We start from the raw sequence: 17,694 nt of genomic DNA, 5'->3' as shown, positions 1-17,694 counted from the left end.
GAAAAACTCAGACCGTGCAAGAGATCTATTACTTTGGTCGTCTAGTATGGCATACGCACGGAGAGCAGATTCAGGGCGGTCGGCTGGGTACACCCTCACAAGGCATATTTTGGAACAGGAGCATCCCGAGATGTCCTTTCCACACACCTTGGTGCATGTGGTCGAGACTGCAGTCTCCCCGCCGTTCTCTGATGCAGGACCTGAGCTGTTGGACCTCTGGACCGGGCCGGGATGCAGTGCAGCGATGTGCGTTTTGCTTCCACATTCTGTGCAGCTTACCTCCTCATCACAGTTATTTGCTAGGTGTATGGCCTAGCAGCATTTGTAGCACACTCCGTGTTTCTTTAGGAGTTCCTTTCTTTCCTCTATGGGTTTTTCTCTAAATCCACGGCATTTGTGGAGAGGGTGAGCTTTGTTGTGCAGCAGACAATGTTTCGCTGGGTCCTCTCTGCTGATGGACTTACTTGCTGCAGGGGAGTCAGATGACATGAGTGAGGTGTTGCTGGACACTCCGGTCTTGAGAACCGCAACTGCCCTCTGACTGTCAGGTTTAAACATTGGCTTGTTATAACCAGAAGGTTCGTTACTTGACGCTGACAGCATAAAACCTGGGTCATTTCGCATTTTTGCTTGCTGACACACAAAGTTCACAAAGAAACTGAATGGGGGATAGGGGGCCCTATGTTGTTCTTTAAAGTTAAAGCCTAATGTGAGCCACTTTTCCTGCAAATAAAATGGTAATTTCTGCACAATAGGGTTGACCCCACGGGGCGTGTCTAAGTAGCTAAGCCCAAGCAGGTCCCCATCATCCTTAGCCGCTTGTATTTCCATAAGCAAGTCTCCTAGTTCTCTTAATTTGCGGCCATCTTTGTTCTGGATCTTGGGGAAGTTCTCCAATCTCCTGAACAAGGAGCTCTCGATGACCTCTGGTGCGCCGTAGCACTCGTTGAGCCGGTCCCATATAGCTCGGAGTCCTCGTTCCGGATAGTTCACATGCACAGTCCTTATTCGCCTGGCGTGTTCAGCTGAGTGTTTGCCTAACCATTTCGCTAGGAGGTCGAGCTGCTCACTAGCTGACAGGTTAAGGTCTCTGATAGAGTTCATGAAAGATGCTCTCCAAGCCCTAAAGCATTCAGGACGGTCATTGAACTGCATAAGTCCAGTGGAGATTAGCTCACGTCGAGCCATGAATCTGACAATGTTTGACATGTCGGTGTTATTATTGTCGTCCGTGTGGCTGTGCACAGGGCCATTTTGCTTGTATGCAGCATCAGGTGGCACATGGGGATTGTCAGAAAGTCTGTTGTATGCAGTGTTGCAGCCATTTCCTAAATGTTGTACAAATGCAGTGTGAGGTGTAGTTTTAATCACATAGTTAATGTGCTGCGGTCGTGGCACAAACTGTTCTTTAAAACCTCCCTCCACAGCCTGATTTTGGGTTGGGACGTGCTGTACATAGGGGGGTCTAAAGTTCTGTTGAGGTTTACTACCAGGCATGTAGCTTGTATGGTAGGAGGCAACGGTGTGGGCATATTCAGAGATCTGTCTCTCCGGAAAGCAAACAGGGGCGCCTACAGAGTTCATGGTCGGAGCGAACTGAGCGACTCCTTCAACATAGTTCTTTGTGCGCGTCTCTGAATCGTCCGTTGGCACGTCGATGTGGCTAAAATCCTTCTCAGAGCCCTCCTCTAGTTGTGCTGCAGCTTCTAAGACCTCTGCTTTAGCCGCTGCAGCTGCAGCCCTTTTCTCGAGGTGTACTACATTCAGTGACATTTCTAAACGTGTCCGCTGTAACTGAGTGGATGCCTCCAATTCTGCTTGCTTTAGCTTGAGTTCGTTCTCCTGTGTAGCGAAAGCTGCTTCAGTCCTTGCTGCCTCGGCTTCAGCGCGCGCTTTAGCAGCGGCTACTTTGCTAGCTATTGAGCTCGCTGACCTTTTCGAAGAACAAGATGCAGTCGATCTGATTTTAACTGTTCTCATAGTTGAGTCTCTTTCTGCCATATTAACTTTGAATTTAATGTCCTTACTTGACGAGATAATCCAGTGAGTTGGTTCTGTAGGATGCGTAGCCTAGCTCCCGTCCAACGTTGTTCTTCCTCCAAGCGTGAAGAAAGCCCGCCAGAAGTCGTTGTTTTACTGTTCTGCCCTCTACCCCCAACGCCTTGCCAGGGTCGACAGATAGTTAAACTCCTCTCCAGGAACAAACCACGCAGACGACGTATTCCAGTTCACTCTTTATGGAGTTCTTGAAGTAGGGTAAAACAACGATGCTTTCAGAGGCCAACTTGAACAAGACTTAAACAAGTAGAGTGCGGAGCACTACGCTTATTAAACCAGTGTGAAATAAACAAAGTCCAAGGCATATGACATCATCAGACAACGACAAGTGTACGCATTTATATTCAAACTACCAGCTTTCACCATTAGATGGCAGAAGTGGACCATTACTAAATCTTAAAACACGGAGTTACAGTTATTGAACACAAAGTAAAAACACATGTAGCAGAACAGTCGTCTCTATCGCAGGAAAAAAATAGCGAGCAGCCTGATAACTAAATGAAATGCTCGGTGGGCCGGATGAAAGTGCTTGGAGGGCCGGATCCGGCCCGCGGGCCGCAGTTTGCCCACCCCTGACCTAGCTTTATGCCACAATGCTACATACCCAGAAGTTGAAGCTTCTTTTATACATATACAAATTAACATCCCCCACAATGTCCATACGAACATTTTCAGCAAGTAATGTCAACTATTTAGCTAGTTATACTGATGATGCAAAGTTAGCTAGCAAGTAAGCTAATATGGAAAGTTTGCTAGCAAGTTAGCTAAGATCAAACATTCTCTGCTAAGATGAAGAGTTTGGGGAATGTGTTGCGCATATCGCCATCTAGCGTGGCGGAGTAAAACATTAATACTTGGGTCTACGACAATGTTTCTCAAACTTTTTCAGACGAAGGACTAACTAACCAATAAAAAGAAATGCACGGAGCACCAAAAAAAGTGTTGCAGAACTGTTTGGATTTACATACAGTACAAGTTGGTTCAATATTGCACAACAACTCATCTATATTATATTTTACCACGTCTGCTTGCGGACCACTTGGGATAGCTTGCGGACCACACTTTGAGAAACACTGGTCTATGAAGATCATGGCAGTGGTCCATTCAAATCTTTTACTGTCTACAGTCAAATCCCAGCCGAGCTATAACTGTAGCACGACTTACCTGTGCATGTAAACATACTGACTGACAAAAAATCAAAATGAGTTCTAACAGACGAGTAGCCCTGTGGACACACAATATTGGAAAATTGAGATGTGTGAAACACTATTTCACTGAAATGGTAATCAGAAATAATTCATTATAAAACAAACGACTAAAGTGTTTTGACTAAAACTGACTAAGACTAAGATACCTTTAGTTTTATTTTGACTAAAACTAGACTAAAATGACGAGACTAAAACTTGACTAACAAAAATAGTCGACTAAAACTTGACTAACAAAAATGATATTTTAATGACTAAATATGAAAAAGACTAAAAAGGACATTTCGTCACAAGACTAAGACTAAATAAAAAATGGGTGACAAAAATAACACTAAGTGGTAGGCAAGGCACTGCAGAGTGGTAGGCAAGCCTACAACAGTCGGGTTGCATAGGCTACACATAGTTACAAATAGCTTCAAAATTAAAATTTTAATATCAAATATTGACCGGGATGCCGACCACTTGTGTAGGCCCTAACAGTTGGTTTTACAATAAGAAGCAAAAAGGCGACAAACGACCGTTTAGCCTACCTATCCTCATGGTTGTGGAGGATGATCGTTAGCAGCTGTGAAGTCTTTTATTCTCAAGATGGCCTAATGGTGTAGCCTAGGCTACTGTCTACGAAGACGTAGACTAAAATACAACTATCTACAGTCATCCAAAAATGAATTGCAAGAGATATGAAGGGAAAAAGTGCAGCATTTTAAAGATGGCAAGAATATTTTTACCGGAACAGTTTTGTCTCGTGAAATTCGTGCTTGTGGACATCGATCACCTATCTCCTGTCCTTCTATTTCAAGTTATCATGAGTGTCATTTGATTATATAATCACAACAAATGCTAATAAATGAAAACAGAATAGGCTTATGTGCTATAGCCTACAGGTCAGTTAGGCTAACTCCCGTATGTAAAAATAAACTGATTTGATCCTATGAATTGTTTAGATCACACACAACAACTTAAAACAGCAACCTCAAACACCACTGTTGAACCTAGGCTACTGCTTCAGTCATGTAAGAATAGCAGTTTATGAATTATCTTTACCCGTTTAATCAAGTCCACATGACCAAAATAACAGCATATTTAAAGGCTGAGCTAGCATAACAGCCTAATATAGCCGATGCTGCAATGGATAACTAATAAAAAGTTTCATACAATTAATTAACTTTATCACTGACATTCTGAGTTTTTCTGGGTGGTTATATATCCATGCAGATCATCTTCGAATAAGCCATCGCTGTTATATGTTATATAACAGAATTCATGACTTTAACACCATTAATGTTACATGATGATGACTGACACTGGCTATTCACCCCTTGCAGACACGTGACTTAAGTCACGTTACGGCTCCATGCTGGACGGCAAATTACATTATGTCATAATGATTATGATGAACTGAACACCATTACTATAACATCTTTGTAGTTCAATGTATTGCTGTTTGGGGTCTGATAGTCAAAGAAAGATGCCAGTGGTGTTGTTAGATGAAATGGGTCATGATCGCAAATGTAAAGTTTTTAAAACTGGTGGTAACAGCAGGGGGAGATAACGTTAGGTCGTAACCTTAGGCTACTGTAATTAACATTATGGTAAATGAACACCCATAAGTATTTCTGGACTAAAATATTGCAAAGCGATTTGCGTTACTTTATTTGTCTTGCTTTTATCAGTTGTAACATAGTCAAAACGTTAAGAATGTCACATCAGGGGCGCTGCTGAGCATGGATAGCGAGTAGACGTGTCCCAAACCAGCTCCTGAAACATTCAACGATAATGTAATGCAAACTTGATAGTTAGAAGCTGTAAACCTGCCAATAAAAACCGCAGTGACACATTTTAATATCAAAATGTCAGGAAGGGGAAAGACCAAGGGGAAAAGCCAAGCTTCGACTCCAACCAGGGACAAAACGGCTGACAACGTGAACGCTAATGTTAATGGCACCGAGCCGACATTGGCTAATGTGATGAGTCTTTTGGAAAAGTTCAGGGAAGAAACGCATACCTCGATTGCAGCGGTACAAACAACTGTAATGTCTTTTGGGGGACGCTTGACGGATGTTGAAAACTCACTGGGAGATATAGACTCCAGAATATTACAACTGGAGAGTCTGTGTGCTCAGCTAGCTAAAGAAAATGCTGCTCTTAGCGTTAGGCTAGGAGACCTGGAATCTCGCAGTCGCCGTCAAAACTTAAGAGTGATAGGCATCCCGGAGGATACGGAGGGACCAAGGATCACAGAGTTTATGGAGGAATTTTTCAGCGAGACTTTAGACATGTCCAAGCAACAAAATCTGTGACGGGGCGCACAGAAGCCTCGTAGCGAAAGACCCCAAACGCCCCCCTCGATCGATCATTGTACGGGTGCATCACGACCAGGTGAGACAAGAAATACTTCGGCGATCAAGGGAGAAGGGTATGCTGACTTTCCGAGACAACAGAGTTCACATCTTCCCAGATTGGCCCCCAGACGTTGCGAAAAAGAGAGCTGCATTCAAGGATGTGAAAGCCAATATGAAAGATCTCCCTGGTTTGCGGTATGGTCTGATTCCCCCAGCAAAGTTGCAGATCACCTTCCGAGGTAAGCGACAAGTGTTTGTCAAACCAGAGGAGGCGGAGATTTTCTTTGCCAGCACTATCGCCCCTGCCCTAGAGACAATTATGAATGAAGCAGCTGGGACCGACCGTGACAGTGAAACTACTGACTGATGCATAATCAAAACAATAGCGTTATGCACGTCATGTCAGCTGCTGTCTAAGATGTGTCAAGGGAAGATTTTAAAAAAATACCACTTTTGGACCATAGATGTCACGTTGTTACTGTGGTTTGGCAGGGCTCCATGTGTTTGCAGATCAATAATGCTGTGTTAAGGAGTAATGGTTTTAGTGCTAAATGTACCAACTTGTGCACTTCGACGGGGAGAATGGAAGTGTCGGGGGGGAGGTGGGTTTTGTTTCTAAGGGTTTAGTTTGTGTGTGTTTATTGAGATGTTTTCTTTTTCTTATTTGGACAGAACAATTTAATGTTATGTATATCTACAGTAGAAATGGCAGATTACAGGGTACAAATGCTTCTTTTCAGTGCACCACAAGTATTTACTACTTACATTTCAATACATCAGTATTGGTATAACAGCCCTTAAGGTTTGCTCATGGAATGTACATGGCATTCATAACCCAATTAAACGAAAAAAAATCTTAAGTTATCTTAAAAAAGAGAAGATTCAGATAGCTATGTTACAGGAAACACATTTAACTGATTCAGAACACCTCAAATTAAAAAAAGACTGTAGGAGTAGAGGTGTTGCCATTCTGATACACAAGTCCCTTCCACTAACTGAAGTGGAGATTAGGACAGATAAATGGGGTCGATACGTTTTAATCAAAGGCCTTTTGTATGGAGAATATACATCTTTTTTGAATATTTATGCACCTCCAAACCATCCAATAACATTCCATATGCATGTATTCTCTATTCTCTCAGACTGGTTGTTTCCCTCCTCAGTGGTGGGTGGAGACTTCAACTGCTGTCTACATCGCCTAGATAAGTCCCATAAGCTGCAACTTAATTCTAGCTTTAGTCAATCTATCTTGCAATGCCTTTCTGAATTAGGTCTGCTTGACACCTGGAGAACATTACACCCCAGTGCTAAAGAGTATACATTTTATTCAAATGTACACAAGACCTCCTCTAGAATTGATTATTTCTTTACACCCAAAGTGTCAATGGGGAATGTTATTTCATGCTCAATTGGAAATATTTTGATATCTGACCATGCACCAGTATTTCTTGAAATTTCATGTTATGCTGAGAGACAATATGGTGGATGGAGATTTAAAAATTATCTGTTGAAAGACCCTTATTTCAAAATATTTGTCAGGGCACAGTTCCAATATTTTATGGCAGTCATTAAAACACCTGAGGTAAGACCTCAACTGTTATGGGACACAGCTAAAGCGTTCATACGAGGGGGCATTATCTCATACATGGCACACCAAAAAAAGACTCAAGCCAATAAGCGATTGGAGCTGGAAAATCAGTTATCAGATTTACAGAGGAAGTTCAATGTCAGTCCATCACCTGAAATACGGTTCTGATTCACAAGAAGGGTAGACCAGCAGATGAATGTGCATCTTTCCGCCCAATTTCCCTGCTAAATTTAGATAGGAAACTGTTAGCTAAAATATTAGCAATGCGACTTGAGACTGTGATGCCACAGCTAGTGTCTGCTGACCAGACAGGGTTTATAAAGGGTCGCAACTCTTGTAATAATGTGAGGAGGCTTTTAAATTTAATACAGTATGGTAGTAGGATGACGGACAAAGCATTGGTAGTGTCACTAGACGCAGAAAAGGCCTTCGACAGAATAGAAAAATGCCTTATTTATTTCATATTCTAGAGAGTTTTGGGCTTGGGAATAATTTTATACAATGGGTAAAAGTATTGTATGCTGCGCCAAAAGCATGTGTGCTAAATAACGGCAAACGTTCTAATGTCTTTCCACTTGGGCTGGTACTGCTCAAGGATGCCCATTGCCTCCCCTCCTCTTCGCACTAGCCATAGAGCCATTAGCAGAGGCTATCCGCACAGACGATTGCATTAAAGGTATCCAGACACAAATGAAACGGCATAAAATTTCACTCTATGCTGATGACATTTTATTATATATAAGCAAACCTGTAAACTTCATCCGTCACATTATTGAACTCATCGATTTGTTTTCTACATTTTCTGGATATAAGATCAACTACCTCAAATCAGAGGCAATGTCTCTTTCCAGGCAGAATCCCTGTGTATCTGCTGATGCCTCACCATTTAGATGGTCCCCCTCAGGGCTTACATATTACGTTAAAAAAGGCTGCAGGGCCAGATGGGATCTCACCATTTTGCACAGGAGCTAACTGCAGCTTGGTGTCCTGTTTTCCAACAGTCTATAGACACTTACACAGTCCCTGCCCTGTGGAAACGCTCCATGATTATCCCGGTGCCCAAGAAGGCAAATCCCACTGAAAAAAATGACTTTAGGCCCATAGCATTAACATCAGTTGTGATGAAATGCTTTGAGAAGTACATAGTTAGTAAGCTAAAAATAGACGTATATGGTAAATTAGATCCACTTTAATTCGCTTACAAACGCGGTCGATGTACTGATGATGCTACTTCTTCCATCATGCATCTTATTTTAAAACACCTTGAAGACAAGTCATCCTATGCCCGATTACTTTTTATTGATTTCAGTTCCGCTTTCAATACTCTCCAGCCCTACCTATTAATCCAGAAATTGAAAGTGTTGGACGTTAATCCATCACTTATACGGTGGTTTCATTCTTTCCTGACTAGCAGGACACAGCAGGTCAGGGTAAACTCCAGTCTATCCCAAATTAAAGTTATTAGTACTGGGGCACCACAAGGATGTGTGAGCTCACCAGTCCTTTTTACTCTGTACACTAATGAGTGTTCATCTAAGCACCCTGGGAACTATATCTTTAAATACTCAGACGACTCAACAATTCTATGCTTACTTCAACAGAATGATGACCTGGACATCTATCATTCAGAAGTAAGGCAGTTTGTTGATTGGTGTGACTCCAACCACCTTATTCTAAATGTTAAAAAGACTGAGGAAATCATTTTTGACCCAAAGTCAGTCGGCAATCACAACCCAGTAACTATACACCAGCAACCAATCAAACAGGTACAATCATACAAATATCTTGGTGTTTATATAGATAGCTCCCTAACATGGAACACTCATGTTGACTTGTTATGTTCCCGCCTGCATAAGAGTCCACTTCCTGCGGCGGTTGCGTTTGTATGGAGTTGACCAAAAAATTATGATATTGTTCTATCAGGCAGTTTTGGAAAGTATTATTAGATATGGCATAACCACTTGGTTTGGGAACCTTTCTGTTGCATTAAAATCAAAGCTAAACTATCTAGTCCACACAGCCATGAAAATCATTGGCCTGAAACATTATAACAACCCTCAGTTTATTTTCGATCAATGTGTGTTAAAGCAAGCAGACAGAATTATTTCTGATCCCTCTCATGTCCTGCATGCACAATATGAGTTGCTGCCATCAGGCAGGCGTTTCAGAGTCCCCCACTGTAGACTGAATAGATTCAGAAACTCCTTTATCCCCATATAAATAACACTCCTTAACAAACACCGCAAATAAGCGCCCTCAGCCACCAGGTTCAGCAAGAGGTTTCTGTCTATTTGTTTTTTATTATTTTATTTATTTAAAATATACTGTCTGTTATTAGCCTTTCTATGTCTATGTCTGTGTGTCTGTATTGGGTCAGAATTTCTGAGAAGTCCAAGTCAAATTTCCCCTAGAGGATAATAAAGTATATATCTAGATCATATCTAGGCATTCACATCACTCCTCTCTTACCCGATCTGTACAAGGCTAATTTTGTTCCCCTTATTCGCCGTATTAAACAAGACCTTGCTCGCAGGTCTGGTCTCCCACTGTCACTATTTGGTAGGGTGTACCTATTCAAAATGAACATACTCCCACGTCTATTATACCCCTTCCAAATGGTTCCAATACTACTGACACGCACATCCTATAAAGAGTTAAATAGTGCACTCATATCTTTTTTATGGCGCAACAAAGGCTCAAGATTGAAATTGGCAAGATTACAACTCCCAGTAGGGAAGGGTGGATTAGCTGTTCCCGACATTAAGTTATACCAATTGGCATGTCAGTGCAGATATATTCGAGACTGGTTTCAGGAGGATCCAGAATCCACATTGCTGGATATAGAGTCTGAGAAGACATCCCCTATACCTTTAAAGAACATTCTATACACGTCAAAGAAATGGGCAAGTTCAGCTGTAAAGGGAGATTTTCTTCTACAAAACACACTTAAAGTTTGGAGGCTGATAAGGAAAATAGAAGGCCAGGATAAAGTCACATCTTTACTGACCCCACTGCTTTTCAATCCAGGTTTCCCTCCCAGTCTTGAGAAAGGTTCTTTCAATGTGTGGTATGACAAAGGTATTAGGACATTAGGGGATATATGGGTAAATGGCTCAGTGTTAAGCTTTAATCAGCTGATAACTGAAAAACAAATACCAGCCACACAACTTTTTAGATATTTCCAACTGCGTAGCTATGTTGTAAACACTGCCAAGAAGTGTCAGACTAGTTGTACAACTTCACCCCTGGAGATAATATTCACCGGTGAAAATGACTCAAAATTAGTTACAAGAATTTATACAGAGTTCTGCAAGGTAATGAAAGAGGACACAGCAACAGTGCGTTTAAAATGGGAGACTGACTTTGGTGTACAAATACAAACAGAGGATTGGGACGAGCTATGGGTTAATCTAAATGGTTGTTTTACCACTAACAAAGCAAAAGAGCTACAATTTAGAATCACACACAGACTACACATCACCCCATTACGACGTAACAAAATTAACCCGGACCTATCAAAGTTTTGTAACAAGTGCAAAATTGAGGAAGGCTCATACATTCACTGCCTATGAGATTGTGTTCACATTACTAAGTTTTGGGGAGATGTACTCAAGGAAATCAATGTCATTGTGGGTAAAACAATTTGCATCTCTCCTTTATTTTGCATCCTGGGTATGGACCCCCCAGATACCTCTGCCACCAAGTTGACACTTGTAAATATTTTGCTTTTCTGTGCCAGAAGATGTATTCTGTTAAAGTGGGTGTCAGAAGAGTCACCCAATGTAACACAGTGGATAAATGGGGTGTTGGAATTCATGCCTCTTGCGGCCCTCAGCTTTTACTTAAAAGAGGAACCTTACAAGTTTGACAAAATTTGGGGGCCATTTATGACTTACCTGGGCCCGGACTGTTTAGAGACACTAACAAAAGGGGTATGTGGGTTGGCCTGGAGAGAATAATTTGTGTTGTCCATATGCTTGTGCCTGTACATTCCTTATTTATTTTTATTTTTTTTATTTTTTTGTACTGAAGTATCATCATTGTGCCCATGTCTGATGCCAATTGTGATAACATGTAATTCTGTCTATGTTCAATAAAAAAAATAAAAAAAAGAATGTCACATCAGAACATGAAATAATAACTTAGCTGCCACACAGAAGCTAGCTATTCTACAGTAGGTTTGGTCTAAGCTTTGGTGGGGACACTACCCACTAACACCCCCCCCCCCAAACAAAAAAACACTCAACTCTTTCACCAGCCACTATAGATATATAAAATTATTAAATGTGCTACTGTCCAACTACTATCCATGATTAAAATGTGCTACTGTCCAACTTGATCTAACTACACTGTTCTGATTTTAATATGTAGGCTACAGATATTTTCTATTTGGTCTGTTATGAAATCATGCTCATTTAAGCACAGCTCAGTTTTAAGACACTTAAATACATGCATGCTTAGCATTTTGTGAAAAGAAATCATCATTAAGGCTACATTGTCAAATTTTGCTATAATTTATTTCAAAACCGGATTACTTTGGAACAGCTAACGATACATGGGAATGCATTACACCTTTGTGTTCGGTAAGGTCTGCTGTTTATATGATATATGGTTGATTATATCAGTGTTTTTCGACCTTTTTTGTGCCACGGCATACTTTTGACACTTAAAATGTCCTACGGCACACTAACATACTGCGTGAAGAAAAAATAAACATACCATAGCCTAACATTTCAAATAATACACAGATATTGTATTGAGGCCTTATTATGGCTTCTATGTGAGACCTGCTCAATAAAACAAGCGCCCTCTGTTTCATTTGTAGGTGACTATATCTAATTTAATTGTTGTTATGAACTGGATATGTGATGATTCTGTGAATACTGGATATGGGGCCCCCGTTGTAGCCTACAATGCCTGCATAGGCTACCACAAATAGTGCAATCATACAATCAATGAGAGCATGTGGTTATAAATTCTTTGATGCAACAGTTGCTTTTCTGGACTAGGGCTGGGCGATATGGACCAAAACTGATATCCCGATATTTTGGGGCTGATTGGCGATATACGATATCGATACGATATTGATATTTCAAACAGAAAGAGCAAAGTGCTTCATATATTCACTCAACACAACAATTATGACAACACAGCCAGTTTTAATTATATTAATTTCAGACTGCTCTAACAGAGCTGTGCAAAAAAGTGTAAACAATAACATAGGCCTACAATAGGCATAGGCTACAGTTGCTCTGATAAAGCTGTGCAAATAACAAAAGACCAAAAGTTGACCCTGACTGACAACACAGGCCTACATTGTACTGCACAATGCAATAGGCTATTTTGGGCACAACAATATTGAAAAAACCTGCAGTTTTGTCACACAATGCAGTTTTTTTTACCTGTAAGGGTTTGATAGGGCCTAGATGACAAGCAAATGTAGACTATGATGGCCTATACATGTTATCAACAACAAAAAAAGTTTTAAAAAATTAGGCTACTTAAACAACGTAACTGAGTCACTCATCAAGAGTGTGATAGACGCTACCGTCGTTTTGTATGCGTTCATTTTTGCATGTTCCGGTTCGTAAGAAAAATATGCACGATTGAATGGGGTTTCAGGAATCATGAAAAATGATGCCCTAACTGCTCGCGAGTCCCGTGCATATCCTCTTAATAAAACCCCTGAGGACTTTAGATCTGCTACTGTCGCTAAACGCAAGCATTCATCAGTGTATTTAAATTAGCTAGGCTATGTACCAAAAATGACATTTTACCGTGAGTCGAAGAGCTGTAGCTGCTAAACAGTGTTGTAACTTAAATCTGCATACAAAACCGCTTGGAGCTCCAGTGGAATTTTGATTTCACAACGAGAATTCTCGGTCTAACCGTTGATGTGCCGACGGAATAGGCATCAGCACCAACCTCTGATCAAGGTAAACAAAATCTGACTCAGTGTCCGTCATGTTTGAAAGTTTGTAGTGCTGCGAGGGAGAACGTGCACACGCAAGGGGCGCAGTTGAGCAGAGCTGCGGCTATCTGAATGGTCTGAACACAGAAGAGCAAGTGGCTTTGATAAAATGGCCCATTATTTGACATAATACCGGTATTACGATATTGTCTCAACTACATATCGTTTTCAAAAATATATCGGTCGTAGTCGTAATACCGATATATCGCCCAGCCCTATTCTGGACCAGTGAGTGACATTTGGGTAATTTTCTGCTGCACACCTGATGATCTCTCACGGCACACTAGTGTGCCCCGGCACAGTGGTTGAAAAACACTGGTTTAAAAAACGGCCTCAGGCCCAAAACTGATTTTGATATTTATTTTTTCCGATTGCTCTGACCCGGAAATTATTTATTGACTTCCATTGCCAGCTGCTGCTTCTAGGCCTACCAGTCCGATTATAACTTTACCACACAAAATTTAACCGATCTATATTTAAATGACCACTCGGACAGAGCCACAGAATCTCTTTTTTCCCCCTCAGTCGGCAGTCTAAACGAATAGGTTTTTCTACTCCTATGCTCGATTCAGTAGCGTAGCCAGACATGTTCAAATGGGTGGGCACAGAAAAAAAAGGGTGGGCAAAGCCAATTTGATTGAACATAGCCTAAGAGAAGCCTAGATGAGATACACCAGAGACTTTCTAATGAGGAGACACAGCACTCAAAAAAATCCTCCATAGAAATGCTTGGGGCTAGTTTGTATCGCCGTTGGCTACACGTATCCCACCCCTTCCTCGGCAAAACGTCGACATGTGAATACATTGAGCCAATCATGTGGTGTGATGTGAATACATTGAGCCAATCATATGGTGTGTTGTGAAGACATCGTGCCAATCATGTGTTGTGAACTCGCCGCTGGAGCAAGATTGGTGTGTGAAGCCTTGCTCATGCGCATTTCTGCCGAATAGGATGCCCGATGAGTGCCCAAAAAGCGTTACAATATGGCCGCCGAGTGGAGGGACTTCCCTAAAAGGACGATCATACAAACATTAATCGGCATGTTATATTTATGACATAGTGGAATTTATTGAACGTATTTGATCACAGCTGACAAATTAGGCAGAAACATTTTAAACTGGAGCAAAACAATGCATGAATGTAAGCCTAGCTTCGTCACATGAAACACAATTGAGACAATAGATTGACCATATTGTACAACTGCAAAGCCTTATCATAGGCATGTTACAAATTATTGAACAAAAATGGCAAATTACGCAGTCGGCTAAACATTTTAAACTTGCGCAAAACGGCATGAACCCAGCAAAGGTGCGTCGCATAACTTAAAACACAAACTGAAGCAACAGCTTGGACAATCCTACTGCAAAGCCTTTCCTTCCATAGGCATGCAACGTCTATGACACAAAAAGTGGAATATGAACGCATTTCACACCTGACAATTAAACGGAGCTGCCGCCTGTTCGCGATTTGACTGATTCTTGAGCTTTCAGAGCAGTGTTGACTTGCGCGTCTTTTTTAGATGGTGAACATATTTGGACGGGCAAGACTGAGAAGTAGACGGGCATAGGCCCGCCTGTGGCTATGCCTATGGCTCGATTTAATTTTAAATTATTTGCTCTGTTTGTGAATGAAGTTGTAGCCCCTCTTTCCTTTGATCAATGTACTTGTTGAACGATGTGTGTCCCTATTTCCCTGTCATAGCTACTGTCTTTGGTGTAATCTCACTAGAAGGCTACGGCAGCTGGCTGCCTTCCAATGACGTAGGCGACAAATGACGATCTGAGCTGATAGATCTAACATCTAGGCCTACTTCCCTAACATGGGCTGATACTAGATAGCCTAGGTCCGTCATTACTTCTATAATCATGGGGCAACGCTTTGGGCGAACGCGTTGTTCATAAACGAAACAGGCATGAGAAGGGAGATGATTTTCTGTCGACAAAACCGAGTTTGCCATCGTTGCGCAAGTCGCCCAATTTCTCGACAATATTTTCTGTCGCTATGGGATGGCCAAAATTAGTCGCTAAATCTAGCAACAAAGTCACTAAATTGGCAACACTGAGCACTGACAGGTCTAGACCAAGAAAGTGACTTGGATAGACTTCCAGGTCACAGAAATCGGAACAAATAAATATCAAAATCAGTTTCGGCCCTGAAGCCATTTTTTAAACGTTATACTTGCTAATGTCATGTTGGTCAAAATGCACTATACTGGTTCCCTGCATATACCTACCCCGTTAAACAAATTGGCCTTATTTCATCGCTTGTGTCGTTACATGCAAATGTGTTGAACTAGCTGTCATAACTAGTTGTCAAGCATATATAAATATATGTGACCTGACAGACAGGAACAGATGTATAGAAAGATGTAAAGTGGTGCCCAGCTTTGATCAAGGGGTGTCTATTGGTATATATTTGCACAATGTTGTAAAAGCCTACTGTCACAATGTCTGTCAACAGAAACAACTTTGAGTTGTTGTTTCATTGGTATAAATATTTGCTTTTGAGGAATAAACAGGTATTTTGCAGGTAATCCACTTTGCAGTGCAGTTTGCTCTAATTGTTTTGAGAAATACACTAACTGTTGTACAAATGTTAGATGTTAATGATGATTCGAGTCTGAGCGACTAAGAAAAACTGTAATGTAAAATGACAAGGTGTTGTGTTTGGTCTCAGCAGACTAGTAGATCCAAATAAGCTGCTGCTGCTGTTGGTGTCAGATGCAATTCCCTTTTGAATTTGGAAAAAAATGAGGTCGGGACTTTGGTGGGCATGGCCAGGGTGTCTGTTTCAGTCTCCCCAGCAATCTCTGCGCTGCACGTTTCATCCAACAGAGGGCGTCTAACCACAACGCATCCCCCTCCACCAGCACGTCAGGCCAGCAGGCAGCGCTGTCTGAAACCTCCGGATGTCAACACAGCCGGCCCCGTTATTCACCCTGCCAGCCCCGTCACCAGAGGTTGTGGCGCCGATGCGACACTAGGGGGCGCACTTTGCCTGACAGGAGGTTGAAGGTTGCCTGATGTAACCATGCTGCTGCAGTTCACTGTGATAATTTACAACAATAATCTTGTCTGGAAATAGAAAAGATGAAAAGAATGACCATGGTAGATCCTATGAAGTAGGTGATGGTAATGTAGCAACTAAACAGAGCTGGGTTAGCTTGCAGTGGCCAGAAAAGCTGTGGGTTCAATTCCAACAGCTGGGTTAGCTTGCAGTGGCCAGAAAAGCTGTGGGTTCAATTCCAACAGCTGGGTTAGCTTGCAGTGGCCAGAAAAGCCGTGGGTTCAATTCCAACAGCTGGGTTAGCTTGCAGTGGCCAGAAAAGCTGTGGGTTCAATTCCAACAGCTGGGTTAGCTTGCAGTGGTCAGAAAAGCTGTGGGTTCAATTCCTGGCTGGCACTGTTGTGTCCTTGAGGCACTTACTGTAACCTGAGTTCCAGTAATAATGTAAAACCCTAGATTGTAAGTCTCTGAGTCTGTAAAGCCGTCAGGCAAATGAATAAATGATTTTAATAATAATAATAATGTTTTCATCAATCATAATATACGAGAAGAATTGCAGTACTAAAAAGTTTGCTGTGTGTGTGCGCACGTTTGTGTTTATGCGTGTGTGTGTGTGTGTGTGTGTGAATACTGTATACTGTGCTCAGCTGTCTTAGCCTTCATGTCCATCCTCAACAAAGACAAATCATTTGTGTGTCAGTGATGCATAGTCAGACCCTCACCGCACTAAACACACGCACACAGAGAGAGAGAGAAACAAAGGTACCATCTACTCACATTAAGGCCAATGATAAAGCTTCAGTTCCCTATCCATGCACTCTGAAACATGTGAATACACAATCACCCACATAGACACACACACACATACCTTGCTCAACCTTTTGTACTGCAAAGACCATAGTGTGTGTTTATGTGTCTGTCTGTGTGTGTATGTGTGTGTGCATGTGTCTGTATGTGTGCATGTGCATGCGTGTCAGTGTGTGTGTGTGTACGTGTGCATGTGCGTGCGTGCATGCATGTGTGTGTGTGTTTGTGCGTGTGTGTGTCTACGTGTGCATCATGTGTGTGTGTGTGTGAGTGTGTTTATGTGTGTTTGTGTGTGTGTACTGTATGTGTGCATGTACAGTATGTGTGCATGCATGCGTCTCTGTGTGTGTGTGTGTGTGTGTGTACATGTGCATGTGTGTGTGTTTGTGTGTGTGCGTGGTACACTGGGAGGAGAGATGGCACTCTGTATTCTGGGCTAGTGTGGGGCTTCACCTCCTGTCAAACCTTTCTGCTGTCTCATGATTATCCTTCTCTATCTGCCTCCCTCTCTCACTCCCTCTATCTGCCTCCCTCTCTCCCTCCCTCTATCTATCTATTGTTCTGCTGCCTCATGATTGTCCTTCTCTTCCTTTCCCTCCATCTCTCTCCCTCCCTTCCTCCCTCTCTTTCCTCCTCTATCTGTCGTTCTGTCTCATACCACAGCATGCTGTTCACTCTATTCCTGGCCTGTCCCTCTCTACTGGATATGAGCAGTA

Source organism: Alosa pseudoharengus, unplaced genomic scaffold, assembly GCF_046254945.1.
Source record: "Alosa pseudoharengus isolate Yale_2024_CS ecotype anadromous, Long Island Sound unplaced genomic scaffold, YU_APseudo_1.1 YU_APseudo_1.1_scf_10, whole genome shotgun sequence".
NCBI lineage: Eukaryota > Metazoa > Chordata > Actinopteri > Clupeiformes > Clupeidae > Alosa > Alosa pseudoharengus.
The sequence above is the reverse complement of the archived record's forward strand: the minus strand, read 5'-3'. Positions refer to the sequence as shown.